The sequence below is a fragment of the Propithecus coquereli genome, unplaced genomic scaffold, assembly GCF_000956105.1.
Source record: "Propithecus coquereli isolate 6110/MARCELLA unplaced genomic scaffold, Pcoq_1.0 Scaffold110, whole genome shotgun sequence".
Taxonomy (NCBI): domain Eukaryota; kingdom Metazoa; phylum Chordata; class Mammalia; order Primates; family Indriidae; genus Propithecus; species Propithecus coquereli.
This window is the reverse complement of record NW_012134970.1, coordinates 533,026-558,428: the sequence shown is the minus strand read 5'-3', so window position 1 is coordinate 558,428 and position 25,403 is coordinate 533,026.

The following is a 25,403-nucleotide window of genomic DNA, read 5'->3' as shown; positions in this document are numbered from 1 at the left end:
TATCATATATAGACTTAGTCAAAGAAATATTCAAGTTGTTTTGATTTGACTTGATATCACATAGAAATGCTACATTCCTATAGAAATCTTCTTTCAACAATTCACATTGCTGATTCTGTTCTTCATAAAATTTAACTACATGTTCTTGCAGAGATAAAATTTTGGCTAAAACGTGTCCCTCTGGTAGCCAACACACTTTGGAATGATATAGCAAATCCACACCGAATACCTCATTGTTCAACTTTAGCATGTTGTTATATAAAACTGATGATGCCGTATTGCATTTGCACGAATATGATTAACAATACTTGTCACTTGTTGCAAAGTGTCGCTTGGTAGCTTTAGCACAGAGATTTTGCTGACGCAAGATACAATGAAAAGAAATGAGAGCATCTGGATCTGTTAATACCTTTTTCATGTGTACGATAAACCCTTCATGTTTTCCTGTCATTGAAGGCGCACCGTCTGTACATACTCTCACTAAATTTACCAAATTCAGTCCAACTTGACAACATTTATCATGAAAGTTGTTGAAGATATCTATTCCCCATGTTCTGTTTGCAAGAGTGCCCAAAGTGAATAACTCTTCATAACAAAGAAAATCTTCTACGAATCTTCTGTTGTGACCAGAATCAAGTATAAAACCTGCACTGAGTCAGTAGTATCAGTTGATTCATCCAAAGTGATTGAATAATATATATTTTCCTTTTGAAGTATTGCATGAAGTTGTTCTGTTAAGTTGAAGGCTAATTCACACTGCCAATCAGTTATGGTACTCCTTGAAAGAGGCAGTTCTTTGCACTTTGATACTTTATCGGGGTCTAAGCATCCTACAACTTCGACAATGCATTCTCTCACAATTTCTAGGTCACTGAATGGCTTCCCTTCTTTTTCCAAGTATGTAAGCTACTTCATAAGTTGCTTCAGTGGCATTATTTCCAGGTCTTATTGCTGCTTGAAAGAATTGTCTTTGCTTTTCATCTTTTAATTTCTGCAATACAACCTTTCATGCCTCTCCCTCTAATTTAAAATATTTGTGGTCCTTAGAGTGTTATAATGCTGATGAGCATTGAATTTCTTTAATGTTGATATTGTAGTATCACAAAGCAAACAATCATCTTGTCTTTAGCAGAAACAAGATAATATTGCAATTCCCAATCCTCACTAAAAAATCTGTTTTCTTCTTTCATCTTTCTCTTGGTCTTCTTTGACATGGTGGGATACTAAGCAAACAGAATTTAAAAATAGTGTGGAGCGGTGCAACTATTCACAAATTCCACTTCAAACAGAAACACAGGGTACCACCGTCAAAAGCTGATAACAGACTGTTGTACTTGACCCCCATAAACTCTCGCCAACCAGCCTCGTGTAATGGCACCAGTCAGGCAGGGAAAGTTAGAAATAAATCACAAGCACAGCAGCCATCAATTTAGCCCTTATGGCTTACTAATGTTCTAATTGTGCTGGTCAATCTGGGAGGATTATTTTGTTGAAAGTTATTTTATTTTTTGGTATTTTAAATTTTAAAAATAAAATAAAAATATAAAAGATGAACAAAAATGTATTCATAAAAATAAAAGAATTTGTTCTGTAAAAATTGGATTCAATCAGAAGGCCACACTTAAGGACTTAGAACGCCACATGTGATTTGGTCCTTTTCTTCTGGCTTTGCAGGATCAGCCTCTGAAAGATTCCTGAGTCCCACCGGGGAGGTAAATTTGTTCCACTTCTCTGCTATGCCTTGGGTCCAAGAGAAAATATTAGATATGCAGAGCAATGGGAAAACTCAAGACAGTGATGCTTAGAAAGGCAGACAGGATGGTGTGTCCACTGGACTCCAGTCCTTGGGAGAGGGATAAGCATGAAGAAGGCAGGACCTCAGTCTTAAAGAAACCAGGGTATAGGCCTGGCTGTCAGAGCTGCAGTTAAGGCCCAGAAACCAAGGGAGGTGCCTAGATTCCCACCACAACTCCAGGAATCATAGATCAGGTGTGATAGAGACTGCTAGGTCTCCTTCAATATCCTTCTCCTCTTCTCCAGTGGTATAGGATATGTAGCCAGGCACAAGCCAACTCAGCTAAATGCTACATTTCCTAGCCTTCCTTGCAGCAGAATATGGCCACTTTATTGAGTCTGGTCTATGGTATGCAAGTAGGCATGATATGTGTACCTTCCTAGAGGGGCTAGGTCTTAGTTTGCTTGGACTGCTATGACAAAAATACCACATACTAGGTGGCTTATAAACAACAGAAATTTATTTCTTACAGTTCTGGAGGCTGGGAAGTCTAAGATCAAGGTGCTGTCATGTTGGGGTTCTTGTGAAGGCCCTCTCATGGCTTGCACACAGCTGCCTTCTTGCTGTGTCCTCACTGGTGGAGAAAGACAGCAAGCTAAGGACACTAATCCCAGAATGAGATCCGACCCTCATGACCTCATCTAAACTAAATTATCTCTCAAAGACCCCACCTCCAAATACTATCACACTGGGGGTTAGGACTTCAATATAGCAATTTTGGAGGGACACAAACATTCCAGTCCATAACAATATGTCCTGATCTTTCCTCCTCCTTTCCACCTGCTGGAATGGGGACATGCTGGTGAGCCATCCTGGGCCATGCAGATAAGGGCAACATCCTAGGCACTGGCAGAGCAATAAGATGTAAGGAGCATGGGGCCCTGGCCAGCTGGAGAGGGGCCACCATGCCAGCTCCAGCTTCTATGTGACAGAGAAATAAACTTCTGTCTGGTGTAACCACTGTTAGTTTTGGCGTCCTATGTAAGCATCTCATCCTCTCCTAACTCAGTGATCTTAAAAGTGAGGTATAAGTTTACAAATATCCTCCATGGGATATGAAAATCCTTATAACTCTAAGAGAATCAATTTCCAGATGCTCAGAACTTCTATATAATAATGTTATTGATGATGATAGCTATAATACTCAAATTTAAAAATTAACTACATTTCATGCACTTTACTTATACTACTAAGTCATTTAACAACTATTATACATATTCTTCCCTAAATTAACCTATCTTAGAACATACTTGTGGTTGAAACTGCTTCTCACTCCACAGATGCCCTTCTCCTGCTTCAAAGAAAAGGTGTAACTCTCACTCATTCCAAATGTTATCAAGAGGTCTTGCCCTTGGGCAGCGTTTCTCAAATTTTTTTTTCATTATCACCTCCTAAGGAGCCTTTTAGACAGTTTTTCCTAATCACTCCCATCATGAAATTTTAATACCATAGATATACAGATGGTCTCCAACTTAGGATGGTTTGATTTACAATTTTTTGACTTTATGATGGGTTTATCTGGACAACTGAGGAATGCCTGACATGGTTCAACTTATGATTTTTTGACTTTATGATAGGTTTATTGGGACTTAACCTGATGCATTTTGGCTTATGATATTTTCAGTGTACAATGGGTTTATCAGGACATAGCCTCACTGTAAATTGAGGAGCATCTTTACTTTGTATATCTGTTCATGTACTATACGCATATCTGTGCTTTATAAATAAAGCAGTAAGATTTCTTTAACCCTCAATATACAGTTTTTGCTCCCATCAAGAAAGCAGGTTCTAGAATGTAAAAACCTATAAGGCACTCAGGTACTGTTTGAAGTACTGGGGTTAGTGTGGGAAATTACATGACTCTATGATTACACAACAAACTTTTTGCAATTCATCTGATTTCTGATTTTTTGTTTTATAAAAATTCAGAGATTTAATCAAATTGTCAGCTGATAAATTTTCAAAATTAGTTCAGAAAGAGTTCAAAGAATTGGAAAAAATTTCTATAACAAAATCCTTTCCATTTCCATGTAATTATTGATATGAATAAAGTTTCCCAGGACTTTCATATATAAAAATGGAAAATATTAGTATAATTGATGCTGAATACTGACTCATTCTAACATCAAGTATTATTTATGCATAGAAATAACTAGAATAAGTCCCACCCATTTCCAATAAAATTCACTTTTTATGTTTAATAAGTTTCCCAGGACTTTCATATATAAAAATGGAAAATATTAGTATAATTGATGCTGAATACTGACTCATTCTAACATCAAGTGTTATTTATCCATAGAAATAACTAGAATAAGTCCCACCCATTTAGAGACACATTTCCAATAAAATTCACTTTTTATGTTTCATAAGTTATAATACATTTATATTGATTTTAGCAAAATTTTAGTGATAACTAAATTCAGGAGACATCTTTTAACTCTTGAATCCTTTTAGTCATAGAAACTTAAAAAACTCATTAAATTAAAAAAATTAAATGTCAGACTGTATATGAATATCTATTTATATATAGATGAATATACATCTAAATATAGCTATATCTATATATATCACTGCATATATATCTTGCTATATTATAGATAAACATATTTTGCAGAGACAGTATGATGGAATGGTTAATAAAAGATTATAAGAATAAAAATATTATAATAGAATGAAATTATATGGGGGAAGTCAGATGAAAATATGAGTTCGAGAGGAGAATAAATTGCTATAAAATTTCTGACTACTAAAGGAGGATTCGTTTATGTGTATTTTAAATAGATGGATAAATAATGGTACGTACAAAGTCATAACTTTTAGATTCCACTTATTACATGTAAAAGAGTCATGTAACAGTTTAATTTAAAATTGCCAAAATATGCAACATGCCAGAAAGAATATCCTTTGCAGCTATTTAAACTAATGATGAAAAATATTAGATGTCAACTTAGAAATGAGCAAGATGGTTTTAAAAATTATTTTCAGGGGCTGGCGGTAGTGGTTCATGCCTCTAATCCCAGCACATTGGGAGGCCAAGGCGGGAGGATCACTTGAGGCCAGGAGTTCAAGACCAACCTGGGCAACATGGCAAGGCCCCATGTCTACCAAAAATTTAAAAAGTTAGCTGGGCATAGTGGTGTGCACCTGTAGTTCCAGCTACTCAGGAGGTTGAGGTGGGAGGATTGTTTACACCCAGGAGTTTGAGGTTACAGTGAGCTATGATTGTGCCACTGCATTCCAGCCTGGGCAACAGAGTGAGAACCTTATTTTGGGGATGCCAAGTGAAAAGTGGGTTGAGGATTTCTGTCCTAACTGGTGCATGAAGTTAGAGTCTGACCAGAAGTTCTGGTGATGGTGTCAAGTGATCAAGGGTGAGGTGGAAGTTGCCTCCAGCCCACTTCCAGTTGCTAGTTCTGGCAACCAGAGTGAAACTGAGCCTATACGTGAGCATGAAATGGCCATAAAGGCGATGAGTGAGAGGGCAGAGTCTGGGAAATTGGGCTACTGCTGGCTGTTTGGCATGATGGCTGCTTCTTCACCCTTCCTTGCTGGGTCAAGAGGTGAATAGCAGCCCAAAGGAGGAGCCACATACCTGGGACATTTCCTTCACCAAGGGCATCCAACCCCCCGGGTACTAGCTACATCACCAAGTTTCCTATGACTCTTTTCCCCGGTCCAGCTGTTTTCAGCTCTTACTATTCTGGCTTTTCTCTTCTCAAAAATGTGATCCCCATCTACCTGTCTAGAATCACCGGGAGAGCTTGTTCAAGCGCCAATCTTTGGTTTCACTATGTATCTACTGTACTGGCATCTCTGGGGGTAAGACTCAGGATTCTGAATGATTAACTTGTCAGCATAAGAATTACTTCTTTATGCCTTAACGACCTGTACCTAAGCAATGATGGTGAGTTTCTTTGCTTACCACAGAATTTGAGCTTGGGAGTTTGGATTAAAAACACTAAGAAATGGAGATGCAAATCAAAATGGGTTTTGGCCTGTTCTACTCTTGGATGATTAGCAGACACTTCCTGGGGCCTTCTTGGCTTTAACTTGGGAGAGCAGGAAGAAAAAAAGTAATGTTCAGAGCAAGATGAAATGCATTTCCAAAAAAGGGGAAAATCACAAAGCAAGTTCTCTTCCAGACCGATGCTCAGGACCATGACATTGGACAAATGTCCACAAATGTTCAACGTTGACAAAAGAGCAGATGGTTTCCAGCACTGTACCTAACTCAGAGTTGGATACCATCCCAGCTCTGGGGGCTGGATCAGAGTTGAACTAGACCAAGAGAATCATCACCAGAGGCCAGGAATGGGTGTGTGTCCTATTCAGGGGAACTTAGAGAAGAACTGGGGGATAATAGTGTCTGTATTTAGCAGAGTCAGATCCAAGGCCAGCTGATGCTCTGAGGGAGCCTAAAGCAACAGCTCCATGAAGATGGAAGCCGGCAAGTGGATCCCCTTGAGAGCTTGGAAAGGGGTTTACTTAAAGAAGTGGGTAAAAATGAATGGGGTGGACTTAGAATCTCTATTTAATTTTCCACTTTTAAAAATCAGCAGCTGCCTCTCTTGATCAGCTACTTGGGTTGGCTTTGAAGTTCAGGTCACAACCCTTGATTTTCTTTGAGTTCACTGCATGGTACCTTGTGGCATGGGCCATCAGAAAGATGTTTTCAATTATTTAAAATGATTCAAGCGAGGCAAAAATATTTGCTTTGTGCCAGCCCCAACAAGCTTGGCTTGCCTCATCTGGCAAGGCTTGTCACTTTTGTGCTTTGGAGAAGGGAAGACTCAACCCCAATAGAAACCCTACGAGAAGAGGACAAAAAATCCTGAGAATTTGTTTGTTTGTTTGTTTGTTTATTTTACATTGCTGCTATGTATTTCTAGGTTTGAAGAGTGGAATTTTCAGAAACAACTGTTTGTCTAGACTAGAGGAGTTTTGAACAGTTTTCGAGAATGATTATTGCTTCTTTGAGTTCATAACACTCCCATCTTCTCTATTACCACCTTGTTTTTATAATAATTTAGTGAATTAAAATTGTTTGGAGAAGTTAGGGAAGAATTTTGGGATGCTTTTGGGGGTGAAATGAAAACCTTTGTGGTCGACAAAACCAGGAATGAGGATTGCTACTATTAGACTAGAAATATCAGAGAGTAGCCTAACAGGATTTTAAGAGTCCTCAGCCTTGGATGTTTGTAATGCAACACTTTGGTTTCTAACACAAATGAACAATTTGTTTCAGTCATTTTTTTGTATCTCATTCACATAGACAACATTCTTTCCATTTATTATATTTACTTAAAAATTGTTTTAACCCACCGAAACAAATGGGGAAATGTAGATATCAGGCGCAGTGTTTTATTTTTCTTATTTGCCACTCCAATCATTTGTTTATTCAGTTTAAGGAAAAAACATCATGGTTTTATACCCATTTTCCTTTCCTTTTCAGTCTTAATCACTTATGCATTGTCTGATCATTCATTTATCTACTTATTCAGTTGACAAACATGTATTGAGCACCTACCATGTTTTCAAATTGGGCAAGCTGTTCGGATACAGGAAGATGCATGTCCTGCTCTCGGGAAGCTTCCACTCTGTTGGAATTCTCCATGCGTTCCTCTCAGGCTCCCTGAGAAATTATATTCTCTTGACTATGTGTCATCAAGGCTGGGAGAGGGCATTTCCTGGCCTGTACTTTTCTTCTGGCTGTTTTTATAGTTACATACCTGGGGGGAGATGGATATGTTTGAGCTGGGGCCTTGACTACAGAGAAGTAGATAAATATGTCCTTGGGGGTTTAGCCACAATCCAGGAGATTATTGAACAAATCTCCCATTGTGAAGGAAGCTGTAAATCAAATAACATAAGGGCTTCGTTACATAAGGGAGATGACTCCCCGTTACCAGGTGGATTTGCAAGCATCCAGACTCGACCTGCACTGTGAGCAGCTCGGATAGTCAGCCTGCTGCTGCGTGTTCCTGGGTCCCCCGGGTTCAACTCCTCACCCTCACCGACTCTGCCCTCTTAGCTGACTTAAGACTGACTCCCTTGGCTGGCTTGGAGAATATCTTCTTTTTTTCTTTTTTCTCTTTTCAGGTGCAGAGGGTTGAGTCAATTATAATCCTCAGCTCATTGTCCATGCTCAATTCCTTCACTGGTTTGCTGTTTGTTTTTCTCTTAAATCCTCATTCCCCATCCTCATTCCTCTTCATCCATGGGTATTTTTTTCTTAAAAATGTATATTGTTTGGTCTGAATAGATTTTTTCCATCTTTTAGTTATAACCATGTTCAAACAAAGTGGAAAGTTGCACGAATAGTACAGTGTACACTCCATACCTACCACCTAGGATCAAACATTTTCTAACATTTTGCCATATTTGCTTAATTTTATACAGGTTTTTGAAAGTAAGTTGCAGACATCATGAGAAACCACCCCTAAATACTTCAGCATGCTTCTCCTAAAAATAAGAACATTCTCCTACATAAAGACAGTGTCATTATCACACTTGAGAATGTTAACAGTAATTATGTAATTTCATTTAATATGCAGTCCATATTCAAATTTTTCTAAGAATATTTTTTATAGCTCTTTTTTAGAAAACCAGAATTCAATCCTCCTCTTTTTTAAAAAACAGCATTGATCTTTTGAAGAGATGAGTCCAAGTTGTCTTGCAGAATGGGGACACCCCCATTCTCGATCTTTCTGATTGCTTTCTCATGATGTTGTTTAATTTATTTCTTATGTCTTCTATTTCCTCTACACCGGAAGTTAGATCTATAGACTGGATTAAATTCAGTTTAAAGCTTTGGCAAATATACTTAGAGGTGATTTTTTTTGTTAATATTGCATGCTGTTAGGCTTGCAATTTCAAAATGGCTGTCTGATTATTTGAGATGTTAAGTTTGATCAGTTGGTTAAAGTGATGACCACCAGATCTTTGCATTGTAAAAGTACATTTTTCCCTTTGCAAATTAGCAAGGAATCTGTGGGAGTAATACTTTGGTATACTGTGAACATCCTTTTCTCCAACAACCTTTGCCTTAATAACTTTAGCATCCATCATTGACTCTTATCTGAATCCATTATCTTATTGACAGTTGTAAAATTGTGATATACTAATGCTATCAGCCCTTCTACATTTAGTAGCTGGAATTGTTCTACAAAGTAGAGCTTTTGTTCATCTACTGTGGATAAACTCATTAACTACTTTTTCATAAAAAGCTAAGATATTTTAATATTTCCCTTTAACAATCAGCTCTTGGCATAATGAGTTAGTGTAATAGTCACCTCCAAAGATAGTATGAGTTTTTTTTCTTTCTCTGTTTACTTTATTCCATCTTTTGAACTTGTGGATATTATTTATTCAAGATTTTACAATCACTTGTGGTCAAATTTCTTTTTACTGCTCAAATTTCCCCAATTTGGCCAACGGGAGCCCTGTGCCTGTGAATATAGGAGTGGTTACAGACTTTAAATTATCTGTTTTTCTAAGCAGCCTTGGTTCCTTTTAGTGGAGAGTACTATTTAGATTAAGGCACTAAATATGCTTATTGCTACTTGTATATAGTGTCTATGTTTCAGTGGACAGAGCCAGAAGTAAATAAAATGTTAATTTTTGTTATTTCCAACTTAAATTTAATATTACTTGGTTTACTTAGCTTTGATTATATATCTGTATCACTTTTCTCTTACTGTAAAATTCTTTTTTTTTTTTTTTTTTTTTTGAGACAGAGTCTCGCTTTGTTGCCCTGGCTAGAGTGAGTGCCGTGGCATCAGCCTAGCTCACAGCAACCTCAAACTCCTGGGCTCAAGCAATCCTTCTGCCTCAGCCTCCTGAGTAGCTGGGACTACAGGCATGCGCCACTGTGCCCGGCTAATTTTTTCTATATATATATATTTTTAGTTGTTCAGATAATTTCTTTCTATTTTTTGATAGAGACGGGGTCTCACTCTTGTTCAGGCTGGTCTCGAACTCCTGACCTTGAGCGATCCACCCGCCTTGGCCTCCCAGAGTGCTAGGATTACAGGCGTGAGCCACTGTGCCCGGCCCTCTTACTGTAAAATTCTTGATTTCAAGTTATATTATATGTAATTAGTTTCTTTATTCTATGCAAAATAATTTCAAAATGACAATAGCACTTTTACTACTAACACTGAACCTAGTGAGTGAAGTCTAAGATTTATTTGCCTTTTTGTCTTGGAATATATCCCACTAATATATACAGTCACTTGGAATACTTCTTTTTTCCATGTTAGTCATTACAAATTTGATATAAAGTCACAGGAATTTGTTTCAGTTTGTTCTGAATGTTAGTTTATTGTTATTTTTTATTTTATTTTTTTGAAGATATAGAACATTTTCTTAGTGCTTTTTTTGTTTCCACAATTGGGGTGCTATGTTTCCCTGTACACGTAGACATCTCAGAGTAAAGTAACTATTAAAAAAAAAAAAAACAGACAATAAAGGACCTCAGCTGCGATTCTCTAAAAAGTTGTTTTTCATAAAAGTAACAGTTGAGATTTCCTTTAAATGCAGCCCAAACATTCCAATCAGTTGGCTGTGTAGTCCTTGCAGTAATAGCAAGATTTGGGTTAAACTTGTTGAACTACAAAGAATATGTCAAGGCAGTCATTTTTGTGGTGTGTGGAACGGTGTATAATCTCTAACTCTGGAAGCCCAGGCACAGAATTAATGAGAGGTTTCATGTGTACCTAAAAGAACATCTTTCCAAGAATTTATTACTCTTGTTTTGGCATATGTTCCTCAAGGCCTTCAAGTTGGTGGTCAGTTCAGAAACTTCAAAATTTCCCCTAAAAACTCTGCCTAGGGCCTGTGTACTCTTCTGGATATGTGTTATACTTTAATAAAAAGTTTAGAAAAAAAGAAAGAAAGCAATCCAATTCTGTTTAAGTCCCACTTTCTCTAGGCTACATCTGACACAGCCAACACCATTTACCTTTAGCATTTCCTCCAAACTCTGAGCACTTCAGAAGATTCACTTTTATCTTTGGAATTGGCAAACTGTAATGTCGTGAAAAGAGCTCTCAATTTGGGGCAGAGTCCCTGACTCCAGAACTTGTTTTTTCACATAAAAGTTGCCTATTATTGGGCAAGATCTTTGACCTTTTCAATGGCTCAATTTTCTCATCTATGGGACAGGCATAATATATGTTGTCACAGAACATGTTGTCACAAGGATCAAGTAAGATAATGGATCTAAAAAGTGCTTCATTAACGATAGAAAATGTGAAAACTGTACAATATGGTTTCCACATGTTTCTGTTATTTTTCTGCTCTATTATGTTGTTATTTGGCTTCCCATTTTCCACCTGCTGCCAGAGGCATTCGTCCAGAGCATCATGTCAGATCATCTCTCCCTCTTCCCCTCAACTCCCATCACTGCTCTGCCTTCAATTCCTACTCTTCTCTCCTCTGCCCACTCTCTCGCAGAGGCTGGGTTTCCTGCTGTCTTCAAACCCCTGGTTCAATCCCATCTCAGAGCTTCTGCTGTTTACCTGCTGGGAATGCTTTCCCCCTGACGTCCCTGTGGCTCACTTTCTCACTTCCTTTAAGTCTTTGCTTTTTAATGAGGTCTTTCTTAACCATTCTGTTAAAGTTGCTCTCCTGGCACTCCCTGGCCCTCCTTCCTGCTTTATATTTTTACATGGCACTTATCACCTCCTAATATTTTTCCTGAATGACTTATTTATTTTGGTTAGTTGCCTTTCCCCACCAGATTATAAACTCCATGAAAGCCGGGATTTTTATCTGTTTCGTCAACTGATGTATCCCCATTCATTATTCATTCATGTATTTACCTAAATGAATGGATGAATGAATGACAGTTTCAAAGTCTTACATTCACATGGAGAATGGGTGGGAACTTACATTTCTGGACACTTTTCAGAATATAACTAGTAAAAATGAGCCCTGTTGGAAAGGCTAATGCAGATTTTCTACTTTCCCCCAGGATCTTGACCACCTGGAAGATATTTGTATAATCTCTTAGCATGTTTTAATAATCCAGGAATGCTGCTTCTATTCCTGGATTATTAAAACATGTGTAGAGAAGCCATAAATTCAGCAGAGATGTTCTCTGGAGAAAGAGAAAGAAGTTGAAACGTACCAGACAGATTTGAATGAATGCACTAATCTATTGTATGCTATTGTTTCTCCAACCAGGTTTGTTGTATTTTGATCAGCACCACGTGATTTGGTCTTGCAGCATCTTAAAAGGCAGAATGGGGTACACCCATGGTATTTCCCAAACTGTGTGCCAGGGAACACTAGTTCCAGGAAATGCTAATCTGTACTCAAAAAAGAATAAGGGTTCTGTGGTTCTGACTCATAGTACATATTAGCATATTAAAGGCTCTGAGGAGTCACACAGCTTGAAAATAAATAAAGGATATGTGGCCTATATTTATTGGCCCTACTTAATGGAATAGGGGAAGACTTTTTCACTGAGTATATACTGATACTCTGCCATGCTCCCAGATAATAAAACGTAAATGAGTTCTAACATATATGGAGTTTTACTTACTCTTTTGTTAAAACTCTCAGCACTAAAATAAAATGTGTATACCATGTCCATGACACCATGCCAGATTATTTTTAAAACTCCAGGAAATATTGAACTGTGCTACAGTATATTAATTTATTTGAAATGACACACTGATATTAAAAGACATTACCTATTTTGTGGCCATAATTTATACCTTTCAAACTGTCATTTCCCATGGATCTCATGGTTGTCTACATTTTATTTTGCCAGTGAGTTCTGTTCAGCACCTGCAAGCTTACCTGAGGAAGAAATAGCATTCATAGAGTATCCATTACACCAAAGCTCTACTGTTCTTTTTAGACTTTTCATCAATGGAATATTTATTAAGCACTGCTCCCTGTTTAACGCCAGGAACTCCATTAGACACAATGAAGATACCAGGGAGAAGAGCCAGAACAAGCTCATGGAATGTACATTCTAATATAGCTAGGCAAAATCAACAAGTGAACAAACCCAATAATCAAATGTTGAGACAAGGGTTTTAAAAGAGGAAAGGGGGAGCTGAGACAGAGGGAAAGGTGTATGTGAGGGTGTTTCCTGCTGGAGGTGAGGTGGTCCAGAAGGAGGTAAGGACATTTAAACTGAGATGCAAGAATGACAAGGAGCTGGCCATGCCAAGGCAGTGAGGAAGAATGCTTGTTCCAGGCACAAAGAATGGCAAGACCAATGGCTTAGTGGTAGGAAACTACTTGCTAAAGCATTGAAAACAGGTCACATGGTTGACCCATAGTGTTCACGAGGGCCACAAGATGAGGGAAGAGTGGCAATCAGTGTGTGCACAAGTCCTTCGGGGCTTCCGAGGCCATCTATGGACTTTAATTGAGAGAGCAACATGATTGAATTCATGTTTCAAGGAAGCTCCTCCAAAGCAGAATACACCCCAAAGTACTGAAAGTTTTGTTAAGTGAACAATGGGCATTTAAAAATACTTTTAGCTATCTAAAAAAATGCAGATTACATATTTACCCTTCTCCCTAGCTAAAATATATAATACCCACCAATTCTGTGTGAACCACTGGGCCTGGATGAAGTGCTATTCTACTCTCTATTTTATATAGGATTCTCCACATCTAGGACCTGTACAGCTCTACATTTTAGAGAATATCCATAGTCTGGCACACCTGAGAAGATTTTTGGGGCAGAGTCTACCCTTGGCAGTCCTGGAGCTTGTTTGGGGGGAAGTACCCCTTACTCTCATCACCCGTTTTCTTCTTCCTGGCCACCAATGCTTCCTCTGATCTCTTTTCTAGCCAATATTGAGCTTACTAGTTCGCGCACAGTCTCTGCTAATGTTAATAGGTAATTATGATGTTAAAAGATTCCCCGAAGTGTGATCCCTACCAAAAGCATTTATATTTTGAAAGATAATTCTTTAGGGCAATCTTGGCACTGGAGGCATAGAGAGAAGAGCCATAGGGTAAACAGGGGACATACCCTCTCAGTAAGTCTAGAGAGACCCATGCCCTGGGTGCTGTCTTTTAGAGGGTTCTACATGTTGGACGTACACACACAAAACAAATTAATTAAATTATACATGGGTGTCTTTGTCACTTGTGGTCCTACACTCGGTGTTGGCATGGTGTGATCTGTAATCCTAGGCATTCACTCTCCTGACTAGCACTGCTCAGGCCCCAGGGAAATGCTTTTCCACATCTCTTGCCCTGGGATCCTACAACAAAGGCAACTGGATCTAGAGGTTTGTGGATTTTCTACTGAAGTCAGAGAGAGACATTACTTTGAAGAGGAGGGAGGATTTGAGCAGAGAAAGAACCCCAGTAAGACAAAATGAATTAATCAACATTTCAAATTCCTCCCCACAGAAAGCATGAATTCAAGAGATTCTTTCCCAGTTGTGCTGAGCATCCATTTTCTTGCTTTTTTTCATGTTTTAATTAATGGTTCTGGGAGCACTCATGAGTTACCTTGTAAATGGCAATTGAGAATATTTGTAACATCAAACAATTCATAAAACTCTTGAAGTTGTATTTATGTCAGTATGGACATAACATACTTGAAGTATGACAGTGATTCTTTTTTCCGTTGGCTACTGGATGGACAGTAGACTCCAGAATAGCAAAAGCTTGGTTTGTATGAAAATATTTTCTAAGATTTATTTAAATTCTCAAAGTTAAGAATTTTGGCTTTATTCAAATAATTTTAGTTTTAAATGTTGATATTCAATTAGAATTTTTATTTTATTTTTTAATTTTAATAGATGATTTTGAATACTTTAGAAGAAAAATCACTTCTTTTGAAAACTTATGAAAAATCATTTTTACTATTTCAATTTTTTTGCATTTACTCTAATTTATAGATTTGATGAAAATTTGTTTAAATTTGTAAATTTTGAATATTATTTATTTAACTTTCAATCCTTTACATCATTGAGAATGAGTACAATTTGTAATTGTGACAGAAATTGAAAATACAAAAGTGCAGTTTATAAAAGAAAAAAGCTATAAAGGAAAAAAAAAGTAATTCTTCAAAGAAGCAGTCTGCTTAAATTTTCAAAAACTATTAAAAAGGAAAGTGAGCAAGCTGCTGTCAGGTATTACCCACATAAAATTTGTAAATAGGACATTAAAAAGTATTTTTTGAGTTGGTTTTTTGAGTAATAAATTACATATAGTAAAAGTCACCCTTTTTAGGTGTTCAGTTTTATGTGTTTTGAAAAAATATATACTATTATGGAATCATGACCACAATCAAGATTTAGAATATTTCCATCAACCCACAAAATTCCCCTGTACCCCTTTGTAATCTATCCACATGACTCACTCCCCAGCCCCTAAATCCTGACAAACTTTGATCTGATTTCTGTCTCTATAGTTTTGTCTTCTTTAAAATGTCATATAAATGATATTCATATAGTATGTAGTCTCTTGTGTCTGACACCCTGCATTTAGCATCATCCTTTTGAGAGTCACCCATGTTGTTGCAAGTATCAACTGATCATTCCTTTCTTTTGCTGATATATTCCATTCCATTCCATATTGCTATATATTCCATTAAATAAAGGTACTAAAATTTCTTTATCCACTTACCAGTTGATGGACATTTGTATTATTTCCAGTTTTGGGTGATTATAAATAAAGCTACTATAAGCCTTTTCCTATGAGTCTTTGTGGAGACATATGTTTCCATTTCTTTTGGGTAATTGCCTAGGAGTAGATTGCTGGATCATATGCTAAGTGTATGTTTAACTATATAAGGAACTATCAGAGTGTTTCCCAAAGTGGCTATATCATTTAGCACATCCACCAACAGTGTCTGAGGGTTCCCCTTGACTACATACTTACTAGCACTTGGTATTGTAAATTTTTAAAATTTGTTTTTTGTCAGGTTAGCCATTTTAATAGGTAGCAAATTCTCTAATTACTGATCAAAATAATTAACCTAGCAAGGAATTATTATCAATAACACAGCTCAAACAGGCTGGATGAAATCCTGCTACTTCATATTACTGATGAAAATGATAAGAAATGTGCGGACCTCTTTAATACTTTTGCCCAGAGCCCACAAATAATAGCAGTGAGGCTGCACCCATGATAGCCCTTCCCTCTGCTCTGAAGTCTCTTCTTAGGGGAGGTATGTTAACTCCTTGGGGTCCTTCTGAGACCCTGCCTTGTGAAGGACAGCTGCCACCTCACTCTGCAGCTCTCTCTAGAAGGGAGATTTCAGGATTCAACATGTCCTCTCCTCCTGCCCTGCTCCCTCTGCACTAGGGGTGAAAGAAGAGTCAGTACGCCACCCCAAGAGGCTGCCAGCCCCTAGTCTAGAAAATAGGACCCATGTTTAGGTAGCTTTTTGAGCAAAGATCTGGCACAGCTCCATGGACGACCTGATGGAGTGTTGGTTGACACTGAGAAGAGGCTGTGAGCAGTGGAGCCTTCATTCTAAAAACCATCAGCATGCAGAGGCTCACAGGATGTGGCAAATGGCGGCACATCTGTTTATCCTACTGCCAAGACCCTGGGGAGAGCTTCCAGTCCATGAAGAGTTTAGTTTCAGAATCCTAAATTCTTTTTTTTTTTTTTGAGACAGAGTCTCACTCTGTTGCCCGGACTAGAATGCCGTGGCGTCAGCCTAGCTCACAGCAACCTCAAACTCCTGGGCTCAAGCAATCCTTCTGCCTCAGCCTCTCGAGTAGCTGGGACTATAGGCATGTGCCACCATGCCTGGCTATTTTTTTTCTATATATATATTTGTAGTTGTCCAGATCATTTCTTTCTATTTTTTAGTAGAGACAGGGTCTCGCTCTTGCTCAGGCTGGTCTCGAACTCCTGAGCTCAAAGGATCCACCCGCCTTGGCCTCCCAGAGTGCTAGGATTATAGGCATGAGCCACCGCACCCGGCCAGGATCCTTAAATTCTTGACTGTGGGATTGGGGAAGGCTGGTCTGTGACCAGTGTTGGCATCTTCTCCTAGTAGGCAAGGGGGTGAAAATTGGGAGATGTTTAATTAACCTTAAATGACTCTAATCTTTTTAGTAGCTTACAAAGAATACCACTAGTGGAAAGTGTACTTCCTCAATTTCAGATGCAGCAAAAATGGCATTCAGTAGATCAAGATGCTGCCTCTTCTTCACCACAAGAATGTATCCCCACAGGAGCTATGGTGTTTTGTGATCTACCAGCTGCAGGCTGGGGTATAATATTTCCTGATTTGGTATTTGGAGAACCTTCAAATCTTTAAGGGCATTCATTTCTCCTCTTAGTTACCTCTTCCTTTGAGGATCATAAAAACCTTGAGAAATGTCAAGCTTCCTTTTCAGATTTTCTTTATTAAATATAAGATCTCTTTTTCTTTCTTCTTCTTCTTTTCTTTTTGTTAGTACTTCTAATGAATGTGGGCTAATATCTTATGCCCATTACAATGGCAAGTCAACTTTTCCAAAAGGCTGACCATGTGTAAAGTATTCACAGTCAATTAGTCTGTCAACTACATATTTTGTATTCATTTAATATATTAATAACTTAGGAGTCGAACGTGCAGAGTTGGACAACCTGGATTCAAATTATAACTCAAAGACTTAGGCAGCTATCATACTCTCTTAAAATTTGAATGTGCTGCCAATCTGTTTCCTTCTTTACTTATTTTTGAGTGTTCTTGACTGTTGGTCTTATTACTTTCATGTACATAATCATTTAAGAACTTTCAAAGATAAGTACATTTCCACAAAGAGTCATACAGTAATTTTTGCTGCGTTTTATTGCGATAAAATGCTGTATAATCTTGGGCAAGAAATTCATCCTTAATTACACTCTTTATCTGTTATTTTTCTTTAAAAAGACTTCTGAGATGTAGCAAACATAAAGTGTATTAATCTTTAGTGTACGGCTTGGTGAATTGTTGTATACACCCATGTAATCCCATTAATTATTGCTGCATTTTATTCTCAGAAAAATAAATATACATTTAAATTTCAATTTGGTAGTTCTGGGTAGAGTTTCAATATGTGAAGCACACAAAGAGTGTTTCCCTCTAAGTTGCAGAAAGAATACTTAACTATATTTGAAAGTAACTTTTCATATATTATCAAAAATCCTCATGACAAACTTTATTTGTATGACTCACATTGTTATGTTTATTATAATGAGGTTAGCTTATATATATGTTATGATGTTACCCTTGGCCTCCAGATCAAGTAAACTACAAATTCTGAATAAATACTTCTCTTCATTTTTGTGTGTGTTCCACTGTTCAAATATGCGATCTACAGAGTCTTAAATGCCACTACAAAGCCATTGTCATATCAAATGACCCAACAGCTCATCTGACAATGAAAAAAATAGAAATGATTGACTTTGGTCTACGTCTCCAAATAGGCCACCTAGCCAATGGATCCTGGACAGTGGTGATGATAAGGATTTCACAAAATTATAACCTATGGGACAGATTTTGTCATCCTTGGCCGAAAGGGGAGACTGAGAAAATAAAAAATAGCTTGGATGGTAAAAATTTGTCCTGCCTTTCATCTGGCTGGAATAAAAGATAAAGCTGGTTGCAGAGTTAACAGGAAACAGTATTTCTTCTAAGGACATGCTTCAGCTACAAAGTGTCATAACAACTCCCTTCTCTCAGTAACTGCTGTTTTCTTACTTACTGAGAAACTTTGCTGTTTGAAATTATGTTGGTTAAGAATAAAACATCTCACTTTTGCCTGGAGGATCTAAGTCACTTTGACACAGAGAAGCAGCATGCAACCCAGATGCAGGGCTTCAGATAAGGGCTGTTTGGACCCAGCTTTTCACATCTGTCCGAACTTTGTAGTTTCTAAGGAAATAGACCTGTGTTCATTTTGTAGCCCAGACTTGATGTTGACTTCTTTGAGTCTATCAAAATACCACTTCAGTTAAATTTTACTTAACTCTATGCTTCCCCCAGACCTTATAAAAAATTTCATCTTTTCCTTTGGTGAGATGTCTCTCTGGTATGTGGTTTTTGCTGTGGATCAATAAACCTGCTCTGTTGGACTACAGGTTTGTCCCCAGATGTCTTAATCTCATTAGGCTAGGATGGTAGATTTTATTATTCCTGTCTTTAAAGATAGGGAAACTGAGGCTCAAGAAAGTTAAAGTATACAAAGGGTTGTGGTAGTATGTGGTCACAAAATTCAAACTGAGGTCTGAAGTGTAATGAAGCCCAATCCTTTTCCACGGTGCCACTCTGACCTCCTGCCTCTTGGAGCTTCTCCTTGCACCACCTTTGTTTAACACACCCACTGCTAAGCCACAAAAGCCACTCCTGCAATTGGGCTCTTCCTCATCACAGTAAGTATTCAATCTGGCACAAAGTCCTCCAAGTATGGTTTCACTTTCACGGTGCTCCTCTCTGCCAGGAACCAGATGAACCATCCAACACTTAGTTTTGAGTTTTTTTTCTTCAGCCACACTAATCAGAAAATATTTCTAACGACACACTCCGGGTCTTCACACATCCACGGCTGTTCTTGCGCTGTTTCCTGACCTTGGAATCCTTGCCCACAATTTTCTGCCTATCCAAATCTTTTTTTTTTCCAAAATATCATGTCAAGGTTCCTTGTAGAACAGCAGAAACCATGCTAGTCTGTTTTAGCAGACAAGTAATTTAAAAAGGATATTAGGTATTTCACAGAAACTTTTTTTTTACTTGCATGCTCCTTTGCAGGACTGATACAGGACAGACAGCACCCCGGCTACCTGGACACAATGGCAGTTTTCACGTCTGACACTAGGAGGTGCTAGACTCCAGCTGCTGCGTTCGAAGCTGGATGTCTGCTACCCTGGTCATCAGGACTAGCCAGATTGGTGCTTCATTTACATCTGAGCTTCCAAGTCAAGTCTTGCAGGAATGCATCTGACTAGCAGTGCCCAGGTCACATGTCTACTATGCAGCTGCAAGAGAAGCTGGGGAAAAGAGTTTCTGGATTCTACCGTAAGGAGACACAAACTTATAAAGTGAAGAAGTCCATACAATAAGGAGGGGCATTCAAATAGTGGAGATGCCAAATAAGAATGATAAACGTTCATTACAGTGGGGCCCAGCTCAAAAATCTCCTCACCTGGAAAGTGTTCTCTAGAACCACAGCAAGAGTGAAGCCCTCTTTGTTCTGTCCCTCAGGTATATGTTATTTGCATTTCTACTGAATTATTATAATTGTAACTGTTGTGATTCATACGCCTCTCATATTTCCTCATCTTTATTTCAGTTTATGACTTCCAGCTGCCATAGATAGTACTTTTTTTCTTTTGCCTGAGGGCTTTTTCCAGCCATTTAGCTTCATTTCATTTGCCTGTGCTGTAGGCTGAACGTATGGGAGAATTAACACAGGCCAGGGGCAGCCCTCAACCAATGACTAACAGATGGTGTATAAATATCTCAGCTCCTTTGCTGGGTAGGATAACCTCTGAGGCATGTGTTTGATAGCAGGTCCCAGCATTTCCCCAGTGGGAATAAACTCAGTCGCCCCTAGTGGCAGCTGGCTCAGTAACTCCCTCGTTGGCTGTCTTCCCTGCCTTGTCTCACTCTCCGTCAGTGGTCAACATCTCCTTCATGTCCCAGCTATTCGCACTTGAGCCTTTGTTCCAGAATCGGCTTCCGGCAGAGCCCAAAATAAGACAGCATTCTTCCCTTTGTTATAGATGACCAACTACTTATCCATCTCTCTTGTAAGATTCTTAAAGACAGGGAAAGCATTTCCATTTTTTTCTCTCTCTCATGACACACATGGCCCTTGATGTAAGAGGCATAAAAGAGATATTTGTTGAGCTTGTTGAGTTGAATTAAAATAGAGACAATGGTCAAATTTTAAATTTATACCACTATGTAGCCATAAATTTTACTCTTTCTGAAAGAAATCATGAGGTAAAATTAATAGTGGTTATTTATTTATTTATTTTTTTGAGACAGAGTCTCGCTCTGTTGCCCAGGCTAAAGTGCCATGGCATTAGCCTAGCTCACAGCAACCTCAAACTCCTGGGTTCAAGCAATCCTTCTGCCTCAGTCTCCCGAGTATCTGGGACTACAGGTGCGCGCCACCATGCCTGGCTAATTTTTTCTATTTTTAGTAGAGATGGGGTCTCACTCTTGCTCAGGCTGGTCTCGAACTCCTAACCTCAAGCGATCCTCCCACCTTGGTCTCCCAGAGTGCTAGGATTACAGGTGTGAGCCACCAAGCCCGGTCAATAGCGGTAATTTTTTATGATAATAATTAGAGTTACATTGTTGAATTTTCTAACCTTTGTCCATTATCACTTTAAAAAATGTCAACTATCCAGGAGAGTTGTGGCCCATTGTGACCACATACTACTGAATGATCCCATTACTCTGAGCCCTTCAGGGTTGAATGGCCTGTCAAGGCCATAGCCCTTGCGCAAAACACCTCATGAGGAGTGCTGAGGACAGCCAAAGGGATGTGATTAACCATGTAGAGGTCTCCTTAACCCTGGATCCCAGCCCAAATACAACGTGGACCGCAGCCTGAATCCATAGTGGACCCCAGCCTGAATCCATGCCTGGGTAGAGTAAGTCCTTTTCCCAACTTCTTGCCTTGTGTGTCCCATAGGATGGGCTCCCTACCATTAGGAATAGCTCCCAGATCAATGGTCTTTTGGTTATTTCATTCTTGATTATTTGGTTTTGAATATAGGCCCAGAGTCTTGAGCCAGTGGGTATAATTCCAATGGGTCAGATGGATCATGGCAAATAAAACAAATGGTAGGTGTCATGTGGCAGCTGGTCTGAACAGTTTTGGCTACGGTTCTGGAAAAGAATGTGGGAGGGATGTGGTCGACATGCAGGAAAGAAGTTTGAATGAAACCGTCATAGCACTGCTTTGAATATCAATATTTTAGCAGGTGCTTGGAGTAGGATGGCATAGGGACCAAAGGAAGGCCCCTGCCCCGGCTCCCTGCCTCTATCACAGAACTGAAGAAACTTCAGACTTTCTTACTTGTTTCTGGCAAGACCTCTACTCCTCCCTGTCCTTCAGCACCCATAGTCTCAGTAGTGTTATCTTCCCTGAGATCCTCGGGACTAATCTCATTACAGCCCTTAGCTCTGTGTAACTCAGTTACACCTGGAAGCCCAGGGCTCCTGGTCATTCCTCATCCCTTGGGTTCTTGTTTCTAAAAGATCTGTATATCTGCTTTGTTGAGGCCATCTCTCATCCCTCCCCAGCTCTCAAAACTCTTCCCTTGTGCGTCTGGAACTCAATGTACAGACAAAAAAAAGTCCTCTATTTTCTAAAATGTCTCTTTCACTCCCTTGTTCTAACTGGCTCTTCCCTGAAGACATGGCTCCCTCTGCAGCTCTCTGTAAGGGTGGCTGGTTTCTGTCCCATGTCCCTGGCACCACAGGACTTGGAATGAGATAGGTGTCCTCCTTGCTTCTTATTGCTGCTCCCAAGCCACTGTCCCATCTCCTCCATAAAAACACCCAGTTTTAAACGTTGAACAACGTCATCTGCCACCTTCCTTTTGGCAACCATCTACTGACTCCAGCATCACTTCCCCTCACTCCCGGATCACTGTCACTTTCTCCAGCACTATGCCCATCATATTCTTGGTGATTTCAGTACCCACACAGACAAACGTTCTAGTACACTGGGCTTTCATCTCTTTAACCCCTCTCCTCCAAACATCTCTTGCTCCAATCTCACCCACTCACTCACATGGTCATGCCTTCCAGACTCTCTTCTTTTCAATAATCTTGCCCCTTCAGAATCTTAACTTCAAGAATCCCAGTATCTGACCACCACTTGTTATCTTATTTCCCTTATTAGGTCATTAAATATGAAATGTCTGATTTTGAATCAAAAGCGTAGTTTATTATCTCTCGAAGAAGAAGCAGTACAATTAAAGCATGTGGCTAACTATCAACACAGTTTTGCCATCTTAATGGTAACTTGCTTATGCCAGCAGTGAAGAAGCCTGGAGAGCGAGTGGCAATGAAATTGTGAAAGGCATTTTCCACAGCTTGTTGAGAATTGAGTATTTTTCCTTGAAATAAGTGGTCCAAAGCCTGGAAGAAGTGGTAGTCAGTTGGTGCAAGGTCTAGTGAATACAGTGGATGACAGAGAGTTTCCAAGTCCAGCTGCTATAGTTTGAGCGGCACTGTTTGTGAGACATGTGATTGAATGTTGTCTTGCAAGAGGATTGTCCTTTATTGATCAATCTCAGCTGCTTAATCACAAGCATCCTCATCATTTTATCCAATTGGTTGCAGTAGACATCCACTGTAATCGATTAACCAAGTTTCATGAAGCCGTAGTGTATAATACCAGTGCTGGACTACCAAACAGACACCATTAGCTTTTTTGGATAAATATTCGGCTTTGGAGTGTGTTTTGGCACTTTGTCTTTATCTAATCATTGTGTCAAATGCTTGGGATTGTCAAAAAGAATCCATTTTTCATCACACATAACAAGACAGTGTAGCAATGGTTCGTCTTTACGTTGTGACAGCAAAGAAAGGCAAGCTTCGAGATGAGTTCTCTTCTGCTGCTCATTTAATTCATGTGGTACCCATCTGTTCAGCTTCTTTACCTTGCTGATTTGTTTCAAATGGTTCAATATTGTTGGAATAGTAACAGCAAACCTTTCTGCTAATTCAGGCATAAGTTGAGGTGAATTTGCTTCCACTACAGCTTTCAGCTCAGCATTATCCACCTTGGTCTCAGTTCTCCTGCGTGGCTCATTTTCAAGAACAGAACTTCTCAAACCATTGATGTACTGTGTGTTCATTAGCCACATCCTTCCCAAGCACTTCATTGATATTTCGAGCTGCCTGTGCTGCATTGGTTCCACGATGGAACTCATATTCAAAAATATTTAATAACATGAATTTTTGATTTATCCATGGTTTCACTAAAATTGCTCTAAAAAAATTTGAAAACTAATCACAAGCCAACATGTGCATTTGAAAGACCAAGGATGTACCTTCACAATAAAAATAAAACAAGAAGTGTCAAAATGAAACGTCAGAGCTATCAACTGTCAAACTTAGTACCTAAGGAAATGGGACATTTCATACTTGATAACCTAATATTTGTATCTGCCTATGTCTTCCTGCACCATGCCATCTCCCTGCCTCCTCCTCTGCATGAATAATCACTATTCCTAATTCTGTGCTTTTAATTTTCTCAGTTTTAAAAATGAATTTTTCACATATGTATGTATTCCTCAGCAGTATGTTGTTATTTTTTAACTTTATAAAAATGATATTATACTACATGTAGTCTATTGTAACTTGCACGTTTTGCATACCATTATGTAAACCATAAACACATTATGTATAGGATACCTTGTAAGTATGTATACTATACATACATCTCCAGCTGCTCTGCATAGCCGTAGTTTGTTTTTATTATATAGTTTGTATAACATTCTGTGGTGTGAATTTACCAAAATTTATTCACTAATTTTTTTCCTATGGGCTATTTACAGATTTTTGGTATCATTGACTCTTCTGCTATAAAGAACTTGGACTTGTCTTCTGGTGTATACTTGTAAGAGTTTTTCTAGAAGCAGAATTGATGAGTCAAAGGGCATAAGCATGTTCTATATAACAATGATGTTACATTGTTTTCTAAAGTAATTTTATGTCACTTCCCATTATCCCAGGTCACTTCCATAAAATTCTTATTTTAAAAAGCCTAGCCATTTCCAGAACCTGTAACCACTGACTGTACCACCTTTTCACTCTCTTCAATTTTCTACTTTCCCAGCCTATATTCCAGGGTATGTCATAATATTTTATTCCTTTGCATATGCCCTCAATATCTTTGCTGCTTCTTCCTTTGTTGTGCTCATCTGGCAAAACCCTAGTTCTGGCGACAGCCAAATCTCTGCTGGCTCTGTGCCTGCACCCACCCAGGGGAGTGTGGCTGCAGGTAGCTACATGGCCCTGCTGACTATTCTCATGTTACATTCACGGTCACTTACGTTAGCTTCGAATGGTACTTGTCAATCAGGCTCTACATCCCTGGTCCATTAACTCTCCCATTCTTCTGTTTTATAACTTCTCATCTCTCCTCAGACCTCTATTACTTCTTGCTGTACCTTCACTCCCTGCTGATGATCTTGCTTTCTTCTTCACTGAGAAAATGAAAGCAACTGGAAGAGAACCGCCATTGCTCCCATCTCTGCATGGACTCATCTGCCTTCATTTATGCCTGTTGTATTTTCCATTGCTACGCAACGAATTATTCCCAAACTTAAAACAACACCAATTATTATCTCACAGTTTCTGTGGGTCAGGAATCCAGGCACATCTTAGCTGGGTCCTCTGGTTCTGGATCTCCTAGTATCTTTCTTTTGTGGCTGAGTGCTAGTATGCCTGGACCAGCAAGTAGACAGGCAAGTTACGCCCTGGCCCTCGAGGACAAGGACTTATTACTAATAACAGGCTGGATGGGAAAGGCCACGCATGCTCTCATCTTCCTATTGAACACACATTGGGTAAATGAAATATTGTGCTATTAGTAAATTATAAAATTTAACCTTGAAGTTAAACTATTTTTTTCTTAAACTGTCTTTATAGTATTGGAAAAACTAA